Source organism: Rhodnius prolixus, unplaced genomic scaffold, assembly GCF_049639745.1.
Source record: "Rhodnius prolixus isolate KJV_2025 unplaced genomic scaffold, Rpr scaffold_5, whole genome shotgun sequence".
NCBI classification, from domain to species: domain Eukaryota; kingdom Metazoa; phylum Arthropoda; class Insecta; order Hemiptera; family Reduviidae; genus Rhodnius; species Rhodnius prolixus.
This window is the reverse complement of record NW_027411624.1, coordinates 26,905,851-26,928,467: the sequence shown is the minus strand read 5'-3', so window position 1 is coordinate 26,928,467 and position 22,617 is coordinate 26,905,851. Positions and strand designations below refer to the sequence as shown.

General features: G+C 33.9%; 1 protein-coding gene across 5 annotated transcripts in view; it reads left to right on the top strand.

The window, feature by feature from the left end:
* The window catches only part of LOC141457836 (sphingomyelin phosphodiesterase), an 80,899-nt gene that overhangs the window by 17,893 nt on the left and 40,389 nt on the right, over nucleotides 1-22,617 (top strand). For 4 of the 5 annotated variants that reach the window (XR_012460580.1, XM_074135127.1, XM_074135130.1 and 1 more), the window contains exon 2: nucleotides 19,790-19,869. The gene's annotated coding sequence lies outside the window, so the exon portion shown is untranslated. Of the gene's footprint in view, nucleotides 1-19,389; nucleotides 19,411-19,789; nucleotides 19,870-22,617 lie in introns of those variants that run through there. The other variant, XM_074135128.1, reaches the window with a different exon arrangement.

Here is a 22,617-nt window from a genome sequence, read left to right as displayed (position 1 = left end):
GAGCTGCCTATTCCCTATAATTGGGTAAAGAAATGATTAAAATCGGGACAATATGAAGAGAGATGTAGAGGTTTGAAATTTGAACGGTTTACAAAACCCCTAAAATTTAACCTTCTATATCTCAATAACTATTGCCACTAAAACAATGCAACTTATACCAGTTATAGAGCTGTCTATTCCCTATAATTGGGCAAAGAAATGAATAAAATCGGGACAATATGAAGAGAGATATAGAGGTTTGAAATTTGAACGGTTTACAAAACCTCCAAAATTTAACCTTCTATATCTCAATAACTATTGCCACTAAAACAATGCAACTTATACCAGTTATAGAGCTGCCTATTCCCTATAATTGGGCAAAGAAAAAATGAATTTAGGAAATTTATAAGTTTTAAGAAAAATGAGGAACAAGAAGCGAAAGTGAATTTTCATATAGGATTTTTGTGTTAAACATTCTTCTTTGTAGTGTTTTTTTAGTTGGCGTAGTTTTCACACTTGCTTTTTAAATATAGAACTCCTCGTAGTCGGTTGTAACTGAGTGCACAGAAGTGAAAGGTACCTCCTCCAACAAGACTATAGATGATTGCGCTTACTTTCATAGTTTCATATAGACGGATTTCACGATTGCTTATACTTTAATAATTGCATGTTCATCACACACTACCATGCACACTTAGTTTTAACGTGTATAAAATATGTTTTGTTTATATTTTTTGTTTTGTGCTAACTCAATAACTTTCTCTTTGTGCGTAAATTATTTACGAATTATATAAAAAGTCGTTATGAATTTTGATAGATGTTGTACGAGTGTAATAGTCAAAAATTGGGATACATTTTTTTAAATATGGGTTTTGCAATAATTTTTATTTTCTTCCCAATTTTGTTCAAATCACTGCCTGGATTTTCCATTACAACTATTTGATTTTAAGGTTTTTAAGCGTTACGCCAATGGAATTTCCATTCGGTTAATTGAATATGCTAATATATGGAATAAATTCTTTTAATGACCAATTAGCGTCATCGCTACCAACTACTTAAAGAGAATTTTATTTGCCTTTTTTGATTTTTTATTATGTTAAAACAGTTCCTCCGAAAATGAGAGTGAAAATGAAACAGTAACTCTTTTGAAAGGTCAGTCCAATTCTCACAAATACTGCTCTAAGCCCTGCAATTTTTTTTCCCTTCAAGTAATAGCGTTAGTTTATAGTTATTTTTTTAAGTAAAATACGTTTTTTCTTCTTCTTTCTGTTGTTGCCTGGAGTCTCCTTAGCAATCAGGAGCTTTAGAGCCTCCTAGGAAGAGAAAATCTAAAGTGGCCAGCAGCTGGATGCGGATCTTGGATTTCTGCAATGGAATCCAGCATACGCCTTGAAATTTGTTGTAAAACACTTTATTGTATTATTTTTTTTTCAAAAAAATAGTGTAAAACATGTTCGACATATTTAACAAGAATAAAAAGTCCAATTATACCAATAATATCCAATAGTGTGATGTACAAAACAATTCTACAATCTGGGGCAGAGAAGTGAGGGCCGTTATATATATAAAAAAAAAAGACAAAGAAAAAGGTTACAATGCCTTCTATAGCTCTAAGATTGTCTACGTCATACGTTGTAACGGAACTTATCGTATACATTGTATCTACACACAATTCAGATACACACATTCAGTTACTATCTTTTTTTTTTTATTTCACATGTTGGTATATAATCTAGGAATTAATTGCCTTACCTGCTTAACTCATTATAAAGGCAGTGGAAAAAAAAAATGGCCTCTCTACAAAAAAAAAAAACGGAAGGCTGGCAAACTTAAGCTTTTTAGATAAGATTTGTTTCTTCTATTTTAAAAATCTGGCATGAAAAACTACACGGCAATCTTTCATCGTAGTTTTAATTAATTTTGTTTTTTAAAAACTTGGAATTTATACTAAAAAGTAGTTTGACTTCTGCATCATTATGCGCTCTCTTTTAAGTATTTAAAAAAAAAAAATACCCCAAAACTAAAAACAATGTTTCCAGTCAACCAATTTCTTCAAATTTGAGGTCTGAGTATTAATTTTGGTTACATAGACAATCCTTAATCCGTGATATTTTCATAGATATGTTTCACTTAAGTGACTATTTAGAAGGAGCTCGACAACTACAGTCGAACCTCTCAATAACGGTCACTGGCGGGGGAAAGCAAAGTGGCCGCTGTTTGGAGGTGGTCGTTAGAAGGAGGTTGGCAAGTTTCATATTGAAAAAATATGGGCTTTTTTTCCAAACCTCTATTTAAAAATTGTTTATTATTAATAGATTTAAAAACGTACATAATTTATCAATAAACTACATATTATTGACTTAATTAATAATTTTTATAACAATTTTTATTATAATCATCACATTTATTAATAACAATAATAATTTATGGTAAAATTATCATCATACTATCATCTATTATGAGACAAATAGAACAAACATTTCGGCAAGTTGACGATGGCTCGATTTGGTTTTTGCAAAATCTTCCAACACATTTATTTTCTCTTCTAGAGTTAACCACTTTCGTTTGAGAGACATATCGGAAAAAATAATATTGTTCGCCCAAAGTTATATTGAAAAATGCTTAAAATGGTACAAGATGTATGGAGCTTATTTAGGAAACTTTAGGAAAAACCAGAAAAAAGCAAAAACTTGTGAGGGGATAATTATTTTTATCACCCGCGTCAAACGAACTTTTAATAATAAGGTGGTCGTTGGTGGGAGGTAAAACATTTAATCCGTACCCCAAAAACAATGTCCGCGGTCGCTATATAGAGTGTCCCGTTAGACGGAGGTTCTTTAATATATAGAAAGTGTATTGGGGGGTAAAACGGGGAAATCCAAAAAACTGTCCGTAAATAGAGGTGGTCGCTAGTGAGAGTGTCCTTTATGGGAGGCTCGGCTGCACCACATTCAAAAGTGCATTCAAATCAATCTTTCTTAATAAAATTTTTAGAAATAATTATGCACAATAAATACACAACATTTGGAGAAAACCACATTAAAAGTTTTCGAGTAAATCTCAAAAAATTGAAATATCGATTAAGTGGCAGTTCCGCTGAACTAATTTTGTCTAAAAGCTTATCGACAGTGGCAACTGAATCAAACATTAGATTTTTTTCAGTTACTCTGATCAAACACTTCGCAGACAGATTCTTTTTATTTATTTTTTTATTTTTCTCTCACACACCCACAAACGCACAAATTAATTCTCAGGAGATCTCAAAAAGAATATTTTGAGAGTAAAATGCGGCATGATCACAATACACTCTAATCTTGTATAAGAATGGGAAAAATGGTATTAACGTGCAAATAGCTTAATGAGCTATTACGATTAGCTCGTAGTATTAAAATGAAATCGCATCGAAATTAAAGTAAAGATAGAATTTAATCTAATATTTGTTTAAATAACTTTAAACTCATTCGTATTTAACGGTTCCGTATCCTCAAAAAGTAGTTCTCGTTCTCCATAAAAAAACATCTATAACACACGTGCCTTAAATTAAAAAAATAAGTCAATATAGAATGATGTGTTTTGGTTGTTATACGAGTAATTACACTATCTGGTTAAGTATATATTATGTTGCTCGCTATATAAGTGTTGTATGTTCTGTTAATTCCTTGCATGTTCCTTGTCTATTTAGTAAAATAAATAATTATATGGCAATTTTGGTGTACTCAGTACTAAAAATATATTTAGATACCTGATAAATAATCTCAAGGTACGTAGCGTGGTTATTTTAAGTAGGTTAGGCTGTAGCTATTGTGGGGTCTAAAATTGTATAATGTATAACTTCCTTTAATGAATAATTTCGTATGCTGGACTTAATCTAGCTTAAGTTACGAGAACAACTTCACCTGCACAAGTTAGGGCTTATTAGCCAGGATTGTGCCAGAAGGAGAAGAAACGGCCTCTCACCTGTTATTCGATTGCGTTGCAATCGAAAGACTGCAACACCTTTGGTACTTTAAGACGAATGGAGATTATAGCGCAGAAGGAACTGGCAGGGAAAGCCCTCAACCTTCTTAGAAGGGGAGGTTTCATCTACTAGACTTAGAGGGGAAGGCACTTTAAGCCTTTTTATGGCTACGGTGCCGTGGGGCATGGGTCCCGTCCCGCCTTTTAAAATCTAAAAATCTACGAGAATATACTTGGAGGATGCTACACTATGAAGAAGACAAACCTGTGAAATTTGAAAAAGCAAAGAAATCTGATTGAGCAACAAGAATCGTATGGCAAGGGAAGGGATTAGATTAGTGGTTAGCGTAAACGGAGATCCCGAATTTGAATGTAGTTACTTTTTTGGTTCTCTTCCTAGAAGCTTCTTACAGCTTACTTTGTGTCCTAAATCGCCAGGACGCGCTTTAAATAACATAAAATTAAAAAAATAAACCTTTTCGGTGCATTAGCGTTAAAAACACCAATTTTTAACATCATTCTAATTTGTTTTTTAGTAAATCTTCCTCAATCTTTGTGTTCATTTGGCCTCCCAAAGTCTTTAAACGGGAATTTACACTTTATCTCAAATTGTTATTATGCCTGGCGTATTCACAAAACTATTACAAATTCATTATTTGCAGTACTGTAATCTTGAATACAGAAAAATAAAAAAAATTAATGCGTTACAATATTTCATTTGAATGAAATGCTATTTAATTTTACTATGCACTATAAAGGCCCTCGGACATTGCTAGACTACAGTTATTTAATTAAAAATTGTGTCAACAGTTAGTAGTTGGCTCCAAGCTGGCTTTCATAAAATAGTGCCATCATAACCCCAAATTTTAGACAGATACCAGAACTACTTAACTGCAATAGACCAAAATTATTCATTCAATTCCACTTTTAGCCTATATTACCATTCAATATTTAACTCTAACCTGACCTAGCTCTCAATCAACCTGCCTCCTACACCAGATTAATAGCACAACTCTGCACTTCTAGCTAGTACTTTATTAAAATTACTGACCTGGCTACTGTTCATAATATTAATCCTCATATTCAATGTAAGCTTTGCAAATTAAATGAAATCGAAGACTTGTATCATATTTTTCTCAAATGCCCCATGTATCAGCCAATCAGAGAATTTTATAATTTCAAAAAACGAGGTGAACTGGACGGACAAGTTGCTTAATCCTAAAACTGTATCTGTTCTAAAAATTAATTTGTACGTATGTGAGTAATGTACTCAAATTAAGAGCCTTAATAATTCATAGATCAACATAATTAATGAGAATGAAAATAATCCTCCAACAACATTAACTGAATTTTTCACATTATGTAGAAATGCTACCTTTGCAAGGACACTACTGTACTCTGAAGTAGGGATAATTTTATTGTTAATTTTCATTTCGATGTATTGTATACATTTGGTCATTAATAAATTATGTTTGAGGTATCAAAACTGCCTTTTTGTTCAAACACAGCAACGTGTGAACGGGTACAGCTAGTTATGTATAAAATAATAAAATTAAACTTGGAAAATAACGTAATAAATAATTAGCTCAAAAATGGTAATATATCTTTAAATTTTTCTCTTTTAAGCTTTAAATTTATCTAGGTTCGTCTAGGACTGTAAGGCAAAATTTAAACAAATTTATTATGTACTTTAATTATGCTAAAAATTAATATTGTTTATAATACCAACGGGATGGGAAGGGATTAGCTATGAGGTTAGCATACTGGACTCCCATGCGGAGGTCCAGGGTTCGAATCCAGCAGCTGACTCTTAGATTTTCTCTTCCTAGGAGCTTCTTACAGCTCACTGTCCGGTGATGGACAGTGTTGTCTGTAACGAGAGAACACTGTCCGGAGGCTGGCAGTGCACTGAAAAAAAGCTCCGGGCGCTAATGATCTCAGCTGTTGATGCGCCAAAAAAAAAATACCAACGGGTAAAAAATTATTTTTATTATTATTTTTCATTAAAAATAAGATTTACCCTTTACTTTTTTATTTTAGTTTAAGTTGATCTTTAATTTATTTTTATTCTTCTAATTTATAACAGAACTACACATATTGTAAATTTTGAATGATGTATGTATTAAATATGTCAATACTCGGGCTTCAATAAAATTATGATGATGAATAAAATAGTGCCTTAGTGAATATACTATAAATCAATACAAGAAAATAGAGCGGGTATTGTATAACTAATTCCCTTTAAGGCGCACATTGTTATCTATAACTTCAGTACAGTTCAATACTGCCATTGCTGTATTCAAAACAATTATTCGTGGTAAATGCATAAACTTTAAATGCACTTTTATTTATTTCAAAGTTGGCATTATCTAAGAAGCGTTTCTAATTATCAATAATTTTTTATTATAAAAAGGATTCGTTCTAAATGTCTTAAAATAATTGTGATGCTGCTAGAACATCATACTTTTTTAGCCCTAAAAGGAATTACACATTAATTTGGAACAAATTGTTAATTCTTGACTGTAAAGAATTTGTGATGCATGAGATGAGGTAATATTTTATTTCATAGGATTGCCCAAGTTGGTGTAAAATTTTTATCTTAAATGGGAAAAAATAATAATTCCACGCTTTTGGGAATGGAAGTAATTAGTTATTCATCAAATAAAGATGTAGGTGTTTTAGATTTAGAAGGTGTTTTACTATTTTGTTCGTCACTTGCCATAGAGATGTTGCCATTTTCAATGCAGGTGGATTCGACGTATTTAAATCCAATCACAATTTTTTTTTTTTTTATGTGAGATTCAGGAGTAATCAAACAATCGATTTATTTTTTCTTACGATTATAAGCGAGCAGACTGGAATGGCTGTAGCCATTTTCAGACTAAAAACAACTTTAATTAATGTTTCGAACCTACGAGGGTCGTTTGAAAAGTCCGTGCAAAAATAAAAACTACTTAATTTTTTGGGGTAAACCTTTTTTATTTTTCAACATAGTCTCCTTTTAGGCTTATAAACTTCGTCCAACGCTGCTCTAGTTTGTTGATCCCTTCCGAATAAAAGGATTTGTCCAAGTCTGAAAAATAGCCATTCGTTTCTGCAATCACCTCCTCGTTTGAATAAAATCTTTTTCCCGCCAGCCATTTCTTCAAATTGGGGAACAAATAGTAGTCCGAGGGAGCCAAGTCTGGAGAATAGGGGGGGATGTGAAACGAGTTGGAACCCTATTTCCATTAATTTTGCGACCACAACTGCTGAGGTGTGAACTGGTGCGTTGTCGTGATGGAAAAGGACTTTTTTGTGGGCTAATCGTGCGCGTTTTTCTTGCAGCTCGGTTTTCAAACGGTCCAATAACGATGAATAATATGCACCTGTAATAGTTTTACCCTTTTCCAGATAGTCAATGAGGATTATTCCTAGCGAATCCCAAAAGACAGTCGCCATAATCTTTCCGGCCGAAGGAACGGCCCTCGCCTTTTTTGGCGCAGATTCCCCCTTGGTAACCCATTGTTTAGATTGTACTTTGGTCTCAGGAGTGTAGTGATGTATCCATGTTTCATCCACAGTGACGAAACGACGCTTAAAGTCCTACGGATTCTTCTGGAACAGCTGCAAACCGTCCTTGCAACACTTCACACGATTTCGTTTTTGGTCAAGCGTGAGCAATCGCGGCACCCATCTTGCGGATAGCTTTGTCATGTCCAAATGTTGATGCAAAATATTATGTACCCGTTCATTCGAGATACCCACAGCACTAGCAATCTCACGCACCTTCACTCTTCTGTCATCCATCACCATATCATGGATTTTATCAATGATTTCTGGAGTAGTAACCTCAACAGGGCGTCCAGAACGTTCAGCGTCACTTGTGCCCATATGGCCACTCCGAAAATTTTGAAACCACTTATAAACTGTTCTAATCGAAGGTGCAGAGTCACCATAATGTTTATCCAGCTTCTCTTTAGTCTCCTGAGGCGTTTTGCCTTTCATAAAGTAGTGTTTAATCAACACACGAAATTCTTTTTCGCCCATTTTTTGAAAATCACTCGACTTCCTCGATTCAAACGAATGCCAAACACAAAGAAATAGACCGATCTGGCTGAAACTTGGTGTGTGTTCTTCCAAGAGATGCTACTAACTAAACATAACCTCGATACGCGCCAGTAGTGCTATCTCTCTGACTTTGCACGGACTTTTCAAACGACCCTCGTAATACAGGTTTTTTAGACTGAAAATAGTGTTAATACAACCAAATTTATAGCGATTTATTTCTGTACACTTTGACTCTAGTTGCCAGTCTTGTTGTAAAGCTATTTTAAAGCAACTTTATTTAATTATTATTAACATTTTGATCAAATTATTTCTATCTGGGTAATAGATAAAAATCAAATTATTTTGAAGGGCAAATATATATATATATATATTTTTAAAAAAGGCGGAAATTAGTATTCCGGTTTTTTCATTTCATTTTATGTACGTCACAGGAAATAACATTTGTTTGTATGTTAAACAGTGAAACTAACCTGAGTTCCTGTCCAACTAATGCAGCTAATAAAAATTAAAAAAATAAAACTAGAAAAGAAACCTTTGCTTGCTCAGGAATGTAGATGTGATTGCATCATCAGGGAAATCTGGAATATGAAATAGATTTGTTTGGCGGAACTCCAAAAGCTGAATTGACTTTATTTGTTCAAATAAATACATGACAGAATGTTGTAGAATATTTAGAAAGTTCTTTTTAAATTTACTATACCTACTGTATCAAATTCATATCATAAGCTAGTTCACATTATTAGTGGAATTCATATTCCACTTCTTTGAGAGAACTGGAGAATTCGAATCCATTTAAATTTTCTCGAAATCTGGATCCGAAAATGGAAAATAAAAATTAATGAGCAAAAATCAGTGTACATTACATTTGCTTTACGAAAATCTGCGAGTCCACCAGTTGGACTGAACGGTGTAAAGATTCCTCCAGCTGACGTAGTACGATACTTAGGACTGTATATTGACGTGGAACCCACATACTCGACTGAAACGACAAGACGTGAATAGACGCTTCAAGCTACTTACTAGTCTACTTGACCGAAGATCCAAACTTGACTTGAATCACAAACTAACCATCTACAAGGCATTGATAAGACCGATATGGGCGGAGACATACGGAGCAGAAGTGTGGGGCTCAACCAAACCCTCTAACTCCAAACGCCTGCAGTCACTACAGTCTAAAATCCTACGGAAAATCCTGAATACTCCATTCTACATTTCCAACCTTACCACACACACTGACCTTCACATCCCTTTTGTCTCTGATCTAATAAAGTCTCGCTATCGCAACTTTCACAGCCTCCTAGCTCTCTCCATCCTAATCCTCTTGTACAACAACTCTCCTCTCCACACATTCCAGACAATCCTCCTCGTCGCTTGAAGCGGAAGTGGCCTAGGGACCTATTGATGTGAGTGTAATATCCACCGAGAAAGAGTTTCACCAATGGTCGTGATTACTCTTATCATTACTTTCATGTGAATTTAACCTGTATGATCAAATTTACTTGATGCAACATTTGTTTTGTAGTTGTAAATATGGCTAATAAAGTGAAAAACAAAGAAAATTACTATTAAGTTTGGTGGAAAATTTGAAGTTATTGAGTTTTGAAATGATATTTTCTTCGTCCTCAGCAGTTATCATTAAAATAGAAATAGAAAATATTAAAAAAGTAAATAAATAAATAAAAAACGCCTAGAATAATTTTCATGAACTAAACCTGCAAAACATATGTGTTTTGCGGTTTTGTATGACTTATTATTTCATTTCTCTTTCCGGCGCATCGACAGCTTGGCCATTTAGCGCCAACTTAATATTATTATTTTATTTCTCTATTTCTCAGTTCTTACTATAATAATAGTTGGGTAATTAGGTAATGGATTTTTATTGTTAGCTACTTAGATGTACACATACAAGTGAAAGGACTTCAAGTAGAACTACAGTTTGTGTTCACAATTTTGAAGAAGTATCCAGTTAAAACGAGTTCAGGGCAATCAACTTCGACTCTAATGTCGTATTATTCTTATTTTTATTTTTTTGTTTTCTTCAAAGCATTTGTTTTCAAATTAATCTTTGTGTATTCGATTATTAAATTGATTTAAATCCAAAGAAGTAATATAATAATAATAATAATACTAAAGAGGGAAGGGATTAGCTATGAGGTTAGCATACTGGACTCCCACGCGGAGGTCCCGGGTTCGAATCCAGCTGCTGACCCTTAGATTTTCTCTTCCTAGGAGCTTCTTACAGCTCACTGTCCGGTGATGGACAGTGTTGTCTGTAACGAGAGAACACTGTCCGGAGGCCGGCAGTGCACTGGAAAAAGCTCCGGGCGCTAATAACCTCAGCTGTTGATGCGCAAAAAAAAAAAAAAAATACTAAGTAACTATAAATGCAATAGTTTTTGATGAAATTTGAGGTGTGCTAAATGAACCTTTACTATTTTTAGGGCGTTTTCTTCTCTTAATATATTATTAAGATTTAACTTTATTCTTTAGTATTATCTAGTTATAAAAAAAAATAATATCGAGAATATTATCGATATTTCTTTGTTTTTTTTCTATTTCTTTATTAAAAATCATTTGCCCATGATGTATTTTAGAATTCTTGAACTAATATTGAAGCAGTCACTTTAATAGAGCTACATCAGTAGATGTAAGCAAGTATATCAGGTCAATTTTAATTGCTAATGGCGTATTCTTGAGAGACAAACCCCCACTTCCTTGTTGTCAATACTCCTAGTTGTGAATCATGAGAACTGAGAACTATTATTCTCACCTTAACGTTTGAACGTTTCCATGGCCGAGAAAATGGATTCAAACATTAGAATAACAACCATAAATTGTCCTGCTTCTAACGATAGTTTACCTAATTTTTCTTTGTTCTCAGGGGAAATAAAAACATTCGTCTAACCAAAGATAAGCACAAAACAAAGCTGTTGTTTTCTGATGAAATCAATTATTGTTAATTAAACAAAGTTATCAAGTAGTTTTGTTGTGAATACAAAAAAAAAATGCTGAAGGTTGCAAGTAGGTCACGCTGCCATCTAGATCAGCTGCCGTTTTGATATTGATTTTCTTTGCAAAAAGTTTGGTCTCTATATTTTTCTTTTTAGCCACTGAACAGCAGTTTGTCCATCTTGTTTATGAGCGATAATCGTATTCAACTACAAATCGATACTTTAATTTTTTGAATTATACGATGTATCAACTCTTTTAAGGTACATTGTTTTTCTTCTCGGTGTAAACTTATTATGGCAGAATACCTTGATAGTTGGTAGCCCTTATTTTATATAATCTCTTTAACAAAAACTTACAGTTTAAAATGTTAAGTATAAGGGTTGATTAAACGCCAAAAGGTACACAAATCAGCAAGTACCCAACATTTTATTCATGCTTAGCTGATATAATTTAAGTAATTTTGCTGCATTAACTTTTTCTTCACATTTTTTTAGAAATTATTAGATGTCACAGACCCTTATGCTGGCCATTTTCATCTACAAAATATTTGTTCAAGTAGCACTGTAGTTTGACTGTAATATCTAGTTATTTATAATAATCAAACTATTAATTACAGGTGAAAAAGAAAAACGTTATAAAAAATAAAAAAAAATTATGAGGCTAAAAAATTCAAAACCTTTTTTTAAAAAATGCTTATATCAACATACATCAATGATTTTGTTTATTTTATTTTATTTATTTTTTTAAATCGTCGGTTTAAGTTCATTCTTCGATTAAAGTAATTGTTATTTTATGTAGTAGTCAAACGTTTATAATAATAGGTAATAATTACCTGGCTTTATCGCAAATAATATAGTTTCAATTACATTCTCAATCTAGGTATTCATCCTTCAATGTTGTAATATGTGTAATATAAAATAAATAAGATATGCATATTTTTAGGGCAGCTAATTATTCCAGTATTTTACTATAAGTAAAATTAGGGAGACTAAATTAAATTACAATTTATTGAGAAATGAATAATTGTTGAATAATCTACTTGTTATTAACTGTGAGTTATTTGTGCTCACGAATATTTCGGTAAGACGAATTCAAGACTGAAATATTCTGTTAAATCCGTGATTCAAATTTAAACAGTAGCCGACTCTAACTTTGTTTTTCTCTACTTTAACATGAATGTATATGTGACTACTAAAAATAAAGGGCATATTAAAGATAAATCCAAAGAATAATTTGAAATGGAGTTAAAATAAAGTACCTATATTTAAAAACGAAGATATAATATACATTTTATCATGATTATAACAAAATAATATTATGAATGATCTAGCCAGCATAAGGGTCTGTGACATCTAATAATTTCTAAAAAAATGTGAAGAAAAAGTTAATGCAGCAAAATTACTTAAATTATATCAGCTAAGCATGAATGAAATGTTGGGTACTTGCTGATTTGTGTACCTTTTGGCGTTTAATCAACCCTTATACTTAACATTTTAAACTGTAAGTTTTTGTTAAAGAGATTTTTGTACCTTTTGGATAGATTTTCATTTTTGTCTATTTTACAAAGTTACTTATCTGTTTCACAGATTTTTTTTTAAATTTAGAATAAGCAATTCTATCATTATAACCTGATAAGGTGTTAAGTCGGAACTGTAACTACCATTGGAGAGATCTTTTTAAAGAATGATTATAGTTGCCATCCTCAATAACAATTTTTTTGAGAAAGCGTTTTGAATAAAATAGGAAGGTATTTGTACGTAAAAAGCAAAATTAAACTGCGATTTCAGTACTTCCTCTTAAGAGGAGTAAGAAAAATAAACTGCGATTACAGTACTTCTCCCTAAAAGGCAAAGATTTACGATTCATTAATGTAAATAGGTTCACCCATTGATAATTTTAACGATTGCAGTACTTCCTCTTAGTAGGTGCAAGAGCTTGATGGCCCTTCACAGCCAAGTAGAGGAGCTTTAACAACTTATTCGAGCTGAATTTTATCAAAATCGGACTAAGCGTTATAGAAATATTGGTAATAATAGTTTTAGAAAGGGCCTTACTTGGGTGGGGCAAACTCCCCTCCTTATGAGGCACAGCGTTCAGACTTTTAAAGTGCAAATCTGTACAAAATTTCGATTCGAATGACACTTCATTCATGAAAATCGGTTCACGCGTTTAGGCGCTACGCAGTTTACAAAAAAGGTAACAACAACAACAACAACAACAAGAAGAAGAAGAAGAAGAAGAAGAACAACAATTTCTGAAATTGCAGTTTTTGCTCATTTTCGGCAACTTTTTTCTCAAAACCTATTAGATCTGGGTTGTTGCAAAAAAATTACAGCTATAAAGGAGGGTTTGCCCTATATTTTAAAGAAAATTTGGGAATTTTATCTTTTATAGAAAAAGAGAAAAAAATTGTCAAAGTTGGGTGTTTTTCAACGTTACGCTTTTTCGTGCAGTTTTTGACGATCAACCCTTATACAACTGTCCTACCGGACAGTTTTAATACAGGGTGACCAGAGTTATATGCTCCACCCACTTTTTTTTTTAACGGCGGGAAATTTCGAAAAAATAAAAAACACGTATTTAATCATTTTTAGTCTAGTTTATTTTCAGTGATTGACCCAATTTTTTAAACCCCTGTATCACGAGATACAGCATCCAACTTTTGTTTTTCAAATGAAACGTTATATTTTTTGTTGCATATTTTTATAGTATTTGAGCTCCTAAAATAAACAAAAAAAATTTGTTTGAAATCGGTTAGGTTTTTCAAAAGTTATGGGTATTTAAAATATGAAAAACAAATTTCAGTTTATTGTCAAAATTATGTTATTTTTTTTAAAGAATCTGTTCAAACTGGGCACAATCAACGGATAGGCAAGCCAAAACTCTGGACTCCCACGCTTTGCTTGTAGCTGCACTTATGGTAGGCGAAGTCAAGATCTTGGCAGGCTAGAGTTATTGGACGTTCAGGTTGTTTTTTTCTACAAACGTTTGGTGTGGAGTTTTAGGAAATCAACCAATCGGCCCATACTTCTACAGAGAGAACTTAACTGGTGAAAGGTATCTAACATTTTTTTAAGAGACATTTTGCCAGTTCAGCTTGAAGATGTTCTTCTACAACGTCGGCTAGATATGTATTTTCAACAAGATGGTTGCCCGGCACATAATGCGAGAGTTGTTCGACGTTACCTGGACAGAAATTTCCATGAAAAGTGCTTAGGGATTCATTGTCCCATCCAATGGCCACCTCGATCTCTGGGCTTAACCCCAATGGACAATTTTTTTGTGGGGATATCTAACAAAATAAAGTGTACAGTATCCTTAATCCCGTGGCTTCAATCGATGATCTGAAACGTCGAATACTTCTAGCCTGCCTAGATCTTGACTTCGCCACCATAAGTGCTGCTACAAGCAAAGCGTGGGAGTCCAGAGTTTTGGTTTGCCTATCCGTTGGTTGTGCCCAGTTTGAACAGATTCTTTAAAAAAAAATAACTTAATTTTGACAGTAAACTGAAATTTGTTTTTCATATTTTAAATAACCATAACTTTTGAAAAACCTAACCGATTTCAAAAATTTTTTTTTTTGTTTTTTTTTAGGAGCTCAAATACTATAAAAATATGCAAAAAAAATATAACGTTCCATTCGAAAAGACAAAGTTATCTATCTGTATCTCGAGATACAGGGGTTTAAAAAAAATGGGTCAATCACAAGAAAAAAAACTAGACTAAAAATGATTAAATACGTGTTTTTTATTTTTTCGAAATTTCCCGCCGTTTAAAAAAAATAGTTTATTGTTTTAAATAAACGTTTTGGCGTCTTCTTCTGTCAAAAATTCTACTCTTACTAGAAGTGAGTGAAAGTGAAATGAAAAACTAACTGATCCATAAAAAAGATAACTTCATGAATATATTCTAGCCTCATGGATTATATAAAACACAATGTTCGTCATTTAATTGGTTCTTTAATATTTTTACTTGTTCATCTTTACTTTTTCCCGGTGACTAATGCATTACTTCAAAAGGTAGGAGGATTATTGCCAAATAGAAAATCGATCGGATCGAGAAAAAAGTTTGCGCATCACTGTTTTGGATTGATCCATTTACGGTTAAATTACCTGAAAACGTTCAATACAGGATTAACAATCATAAATTCTAGAACTAGTTATCTGAATAGGCAACTAATTACTATTTTACGGTTAATAGTCGTTCATGGTTATATTGTTCATAATAAAAGATAAACTTTGCTAATCTATAATTGCTTAAAATGAATAAATAAATATTTAGCAGGAGAAAAAGTAAAAAACGTGAAAGTATTTTGGATTTTAGTTTTTGTCACGCTTCTGTTCTAAATCAGCTAATTTAGCATTTGGTAATCATCAACTAAACTAATGAGTTCTAGCCACAAGAATCTTTTAAATTTCTGTTGATCATAAAAGTCAATTTGAAGTATTTAAAATAAGTATTTTTTTAAAAGAATAGTTGAATTTACTCGTACAAATACTATTATTATCTTATCTCGAACGCTACTTTGATTGCAACTATTACAATGCTACTGAGCACAAAGATGTTGCACTAAAAAGGTGCTTTAAAATGTGCATGTAGCATCTCTCCAAATACTTGGATTTTTATCAATCTTTAATGAGAAATATTTATTGGTTCTTGGTGAAGCTCCATCCAAGCCAAGATATTCAAGAGTAATCTGAGATTCTTGGAAGGTTCTAGAAAAGAAATGTCCTCTTCTAAAGTCTGTATCTCCTTTTTTTGTGATTGGATGTATGAATGGTTTCCTGATCTAGTTTGTTCAAACATCCAAATTATTGTACAATGCCCTGCCAGAAAACTGAACCTTGCTCTTGGTCTTCAAGCTGGAAGATTGGTACAGAACCAGCGGCTCTGCAGATCTCGTTCTCTCAATTAAAACACTATAATTTTTTTCAATGATCGTATCAGCTTTACAGGCAACTTCTACGAATACTAGCCGTTCGAAGGCGTTTTGATAATCAAAATTAAAACTACAAAATATTTTTAATATAAGTAAAGGTTTGGCCTGGCCGATTAAAATTGATTCAACTGTTTATCAACAAGATGCTTTCTTTATTATTCTTGGAATGGAGAGATCTTTAAACGAGTTGTAAAGTAAAAAAAAAAAAAAGAGATCGTTCCTTTACTCTCTAGTTGCTGCACATAATATTTAATCTGTTCATGTGTTCACCATCTTGATAGAGATGCTGAGTTATAGAGGAATGAAGTGTCGGGGAGATATACGAGTATATAAAAAAAAAATGGTCCCGTTACAATAGAATGGGCAGAAAGAGAAGGATAATAGCCTACTTAAGAGAGAGTTGCCTCTCTGATGGAAGAAGAAGAAGAAGACGAATAGGAAGGTTCCGTAGAAGTAAAAGATGCTGGAGACAAGAGGGAAATCATATGTCTCAAGGTCACGGACAGAGGGGAACTTATAGAAACTCCTTGTCCGAAATACCATCCTAACTTGTAAGTTTTATGAGGCACAAGTGGGTCGACGGCGGTGACTAACCGCATTTTATTTTTATTTTATCTTTTTCTTTTTATAAGGACTGGCCTAACAACTTAGCATAATTTGGTTTTTTATTCGCCTCTTGTCCCTAATATATTTCGCCTTCACACATACATAAGAGAATTACAAGGTTGTTTGCCAATTACTTTCTGAGAACCTTTTTACTAAGAATGTGGTGGAAAAAACCTGCCTTTTGCTCTTCTTTTATAGATGAACAACATTAATATCCATCCTTAAACTTTACTCTGTCTTTTAACAGGATCCATTGGGAACATTGCAAATTAGGGTGTTCACGTCAATTTTATATTTTTGAATGAATGAATGAAAATTTGGGACTATTGTCGCCTTAGAATAAATACGTGTACAGATTGGAGGCCCTATGGGTTTGGCCTGTATTTTAGATATTTATATACCAAAAAATAACTAAGTATTTACAAAAATAAGAATTAAAATTAAGGAAATAAATGAATTCAATTATTATTTCGGAGGAAGCTGGGTAGAAAGGAGATAATTGAACAGAAGGGATTTAAAGATGGAAAGGGTAGGAGCATGGCGGACAGATAATGGTAAGGAGTTTCAGAGAGAGGTAACGCTAATTAGGAAAGATTCGTCAAAGGGTGAAGTACGGTGCGAAAATGGATCGAGGATTTGAACTTGAAGAGTTGGAAAAATGTAAGATGGCCTTTGAGATTGGAAAACTTGGAAAAGGAATGAAGCCAAAAAAAAATTCTGGCGATGGTACAAAGATCATAAGCATTGTGGTACTGGGTTCGATTCCCGGTCTTTTAGGCCTTGGATTTTATTTAATGGTTAATAAAAGGAATTTTACAGTAAAGTATGTTTGCTAGACGCCTCCGTCCACGACACCTAATTTGGTAGTTGGACGTTATGCCCCGCCTGAAAAAAATAGGCGATAACTTAACTTTACTTTTACTGGCGATGGTAGACTTTCTAGGCAAGAAAAAGTAGCCTTAATCAAACGATTAATTCTGTAAAAACCTAAAATAGCACATGTACAAAAAAAAAAAATTTTTCAAAGAAGATGTGTCCTCATGGAAATTTTGTCCAAAATCCTTCAATCAATCCCATTTTCATAGAGGGATTTCAAAATTTCCTATTTTTTTTTTCAGATAATCTCAAGATTTTTGACTTTAATATTATTTGATTTTATTGAATGCATCCATGAATACGATTTTGAGGGTTTACAATGTATAATAAATTTATTTGCTTATTTAAAAATACAATTTTTATATCAGCTGGAGTCTAGCCTAAATTAAAGTATTCAATCATCATACAAAATACAAACAAAACAGAAATAAACATATTAATTCTAATATACAATACAAAAGCTTTTAATTAGTGATTAATTATCGATACAGTAGTTAGATTTTTTTTTTTTTAGTTTTTAACGGGCGTGACGGGACCTATACCCCACGGCACCGCAGCCACAAGAGGCTTATTGTGCCTTCCCTCTAATCTAGTAGGTGAAACCTCCCCTTCTAAAAAGGTTGAGGGCTTTCCCTCCAGTTCCTTCTGCACTATAATCTCCTTTGGTCTCAAAGTACCAAAGATATCGTAGCACAGTCTCTCGATTGCAACGCAATCGAATAAGGTGAGAGGCCATTTCCTCCACTTCCTTGTCACAATCCGCACAACAGTTCCGAGCTGATAAGCCTAACTTTGTGCAGGTACTTCCTGAACCTGCCGTGCCCTGTGTGAATAGGCCTGTAATCAGAGTAATCTGATTTCTGCCTAAGTACTGAGCCTCTTTGATTCTTTGTTTGTTTACACAGCAAGGGCATGACACTCTTGCCGTGTTTACCCCAGGAAGCATCACCCAGTTCTTTTCGTGTTCTCTCTCCAGATCCAATCCACGAACTGCACCCGTGGTGATCCCCAGGACAGGCTCCGAGCCAACGTTGGATTTCTTCTTTTATTATTATACTCGTACATTTTTTGTGAACAAAAGATTTTAATTGTTTTTCACTTAAAAAATTTAAGAGGAAATCTAACCGGTCTAAATAATAATAATTATCAGGCAAAATATACTGACCAATTGTTCTGAAACTACTGAAGAATTTACATTCAATCAGAAAATGAGCGACGACTTTAATATTAAATATGTTCGTATTATTTTACAAATAAAAATCGCTGAAATCTGGAAGGAGAAAAAAATGGCTTTTCTGGTGAGCTGATTTCATTCACATTAAGAATTTTGGTTACATGATCAACCTTAATAGCTGACAAGTGACATTATGGGAAAGCCTAAACACCACCCCGGTCCAGAAGAGTTATACGAGCTTAATAAGTGCATTTTTAAGTCTAAAGGAAATCTTAGGAGGTGTTTTGGAGATAAATAAAAGTAAACAAAGTAGATTCAGTAAAGTGCTTGGCTGATTTTGTCAAATTTTGTACAAAAACTTGTAAATTTTCATTTTTCAGTTATGCTAACTAAACCACTCCACAGATAGTTACTGAAACCATTTTGTAAAAAAAAAAAATCACATTTTTCCTCCTCAGGGTGGGGGGGACTCAAATTAGAAAAGCTGCAAAATGACCATAACCTGCTCTCTTACTCTAAAGTATTGTCAGAGAAAGTAAGAATCAATTCTGTAGTTTGGATGAGAGGTGGTAAGTCACGTGGCTGAATTTGAGGCGCTAGTTCTACATAGGTGTAGTAGGTCCCCTCTCCACAATTAACTACATATTTAATGAGACTTCCAACTCTGTATCACTCTTAGAAGTGCAGCAAGAGAACAGTAGATTTTTATTTTTGTTAGCAAATAGTCTGTGAGTGGTCGTCATTTAACTGCATTTCACCTTCAGTGCATACGAACGCAGTCAGGATAGTCCCTGTGAGCTGCATAGTACCTCGCCAAGGAAGTTTCTCCTTCTGTCGCTTGTTCACTTTCTAAAAAACGAAATCTAATTCTCTAAATGTATAATTTGTTTCATTATAAAACAACTTTTTATTTTTACTATCTTACTTCCATAATGTTCGCCAGTTATGATCTATATGTATGTTTACATTCCACTTTCCAATTTTTGCTAAGGTAGACTGTTGTCAGTTTTGCTTCAAGTAAGCTCCGGTTAAAGAGTCGGAGTCATTTAATGTTTTATTTGAAATTAATAAAATGAAAACTAAATACTCAATTTCATTTAGATATACATATTAGTACAGACAGACAATTATAAAAATTGTATCCTTAAATTAATACGTAAATTTATCCACTTTCTGAAATTACCAAACGATAAACAAGTTGTAATTACTCGTAGACTTTTAATTAATTGTGATAGGAATACATTTTATTGTTACAGTACCTCCCCGGCTGATAGTGAGCTGTAGGTTTGCCAGTCCGGGACAAGATCCTGAAGCCCTATGTATACCGGGAGGCCAGGTAAGTTATATCCAAAATAGTTTTCTGTTATTCTATAAATAAAGTATCAATACTCCATTTTGTATTTTACTTTTTTGTTCATAAATTCGGTTTCCGCAAGGTTACGGAGTACGGAAATTCATTTTTTTGAGAGCTAAAAGTGTTTATTTCAATTAGGGTTACATATTTCTATAAAACAAATGGTGCACCACAGCCATCTGTTAACTTTACTTCAAGTTATTCCGCATTATTGGGCGCTATAATAGAAAATTTGTATTAAAAATGAAATTTTCTTTGTACTTTTAAACATTAACTTAGTATAAATAAGCAGATAAATTTTATTAAATATTTTCCACTAAACCTCAACTTAAAAATTAAGTGCCAAGATCGGGTAGGTTAGGTAAAAATATAACAATATTGAAATTATAATAAAGTCGCAGAATGCCTACATTTATTTCAGATATTCACGTTAATTTTCTTCCGTCTAAACATTTGTCCAATAATACTTAATACATCTGCTCCAAATGAAGTATAGTCGATGGAAATGAATCGAATACGATAAAGGATGGGAAAAAGTTGTTGATAAACACTTATAAAAGTAACGACACTATATTTTAATACAAATAATGTTCAATACATAATAATATTCTTATATATATTCTAATCTCAAACCTAGCTAACTAAGAGATTAAGATTAAGATAGTAGATGGGACGGGACCTATGCCCCAAGGCACCGCAGCCACAGAAGACTTATTGTGCCAGTCCCTTCTTAGTTCTAGTAGGCGAACCCTCCCCTCCTAAAGAGGTCAAGGACTTTCCCTACTAGTTCTTTTTGCGCTACTATCTCCTTCGGCCTCAACGTTCCAAAGGTTTCATAGCGCAAACGTTCGATTGCAACGAACTCCTCTTCCTGACATAATCTGCACAACGGCTCCGAGCTGATAAGCCCCACCTTGCGCAGATGCTTCTTGAACCTACCGTGCCCCGTGAATAGGCCTGCAATCAGAGTAATCTGATTTCTGCCCAAACACAGGGTCTCTTTGGATCTTTGCTTACACAGCCAAGGCATCAAGGTCTTGCTGTGTTTAACCCCAGGACACATCACCCAGTTCTTTTCGTGCTCCCTCCAGATCCAATCTCTGAGAGCCGCGCGAACCGAACCCCTGGTGATCCCCAGGACAGGCTCTGGACCGATGAAAGGAGTGTTAGCCCCATTCCTGGCCAGATAATCAGCTTTTTCATTCCCTTCAATACCCACATGACCCGGCACCCATTCCAACCGAACTTTGTTGTGCCGCGCCAGTAGTTCTAGGGCCTTCCTGCATTCCCAGACCAGAGAAGAGGTGAATCTGAAGGACACGAGAGCCCTCAGTGCAGCCTGGCTGTCCGAAAAGATGCGAATCTCCCTATTTCTAGGTTCCATCCGCAGGTTTTCCTCAGCGTAGCTAACTAAAGTTAGGTTTAATAATTAATGTAAGATGAAAAATAAAATGTGTGGCGTAGAACGGATGGATGGTTATTGGCGCACTGAACGGGGTAATTCATAAGTCGGTTGATAAGAGTCCTCTGATACTGTCCCAATATCCGAAGGTGGTGGGGGATGTTGGTAAGTGGTATCCCTACTACTTCTACCATTCTTGATTGTTATTCCAAAATTTGGACGTCAAAAACAAAAAAAAAATCAGTGATTTTTGTACGTTTATTTGTAATTTAAGTTTTCTCTTGAATTCTTTTATTTTCAATTTTTATTTTTACAACCCTGACTTCCGGGTGACGCAGCGTTTCCGATTTGTATTCTCTCTTTTTTTTTTTAATGTTGTAAACGCAGATCCAAACTATTTACAAGACACTGCTAAGACCCATATGGACATACGGAGCAGAAGTGTGGGGCTCAACCAAACCCTCTAACTCCAAAAAGCCTACAGACAATACAGTCTAAAATCCTGAATGCTCCATACTACATTTCCAACCTTACCATTCACACTGACCTTCACATCCTTTTTGTCACTGATCTAATAAAGTCTCGCTACCGCCTAAATTTCACAGCCTCCTAGCTCTCCATCCTAATCCTCTTGTGCAACAACTCTCCTCTCCTCACCTTCCCGACAATCCTCCTCGTCGTTTGAAGCGAAAATGGCCTAGAGATCTATTGTGATTAAATCATTGTGAAAGAGTGGGTGATTGCTCTAACCATGTCATTACAAGTGAACTGAACCAGTAAGATCAAATTCACTAGATGCAACAATTGTTGCAGTTGTAAATGTACAAATAAAGTGAAAAAAAAATGTAAAAATGACAAAGGCTCGGTAGATAGCCGGAGCGGTAATATGCTAGACCCGCAATGCTAAGATGTATTGTTGGTTTAGTGGTGTTCGATTCTCCCCTGTCTAGGGCCTTGGTTTTTATTTAATTTGATTAATAAAAGGAATTTGCAAGTAAAGTGAGTTTGTTAGTCGCCTCCGTCAACGACACCTAATTAGATGGACGTAAACCCTTCTGAAAAAATGCGCCTTACTTTAGTGTAAAAATGTGTTTTAATTAAAATTAAGTACATTAAAGGAAAACAGATTTTCCTCTCAATCCAATAAATATAACGTAATACTCAGAAATTCCTCAGTTGATTAAAACTTTTGAGATGCTTCGAATTTTATTAAGATCCTAATGTCTAGGTTTTTCATAAAATCTTATCTTTGAGTACTCTTACATTCCACTTAAGTTTTTGATTAGTTTTGACGCTGATTAGCTGTTCGCTCAATTTCTTCCTCTTAA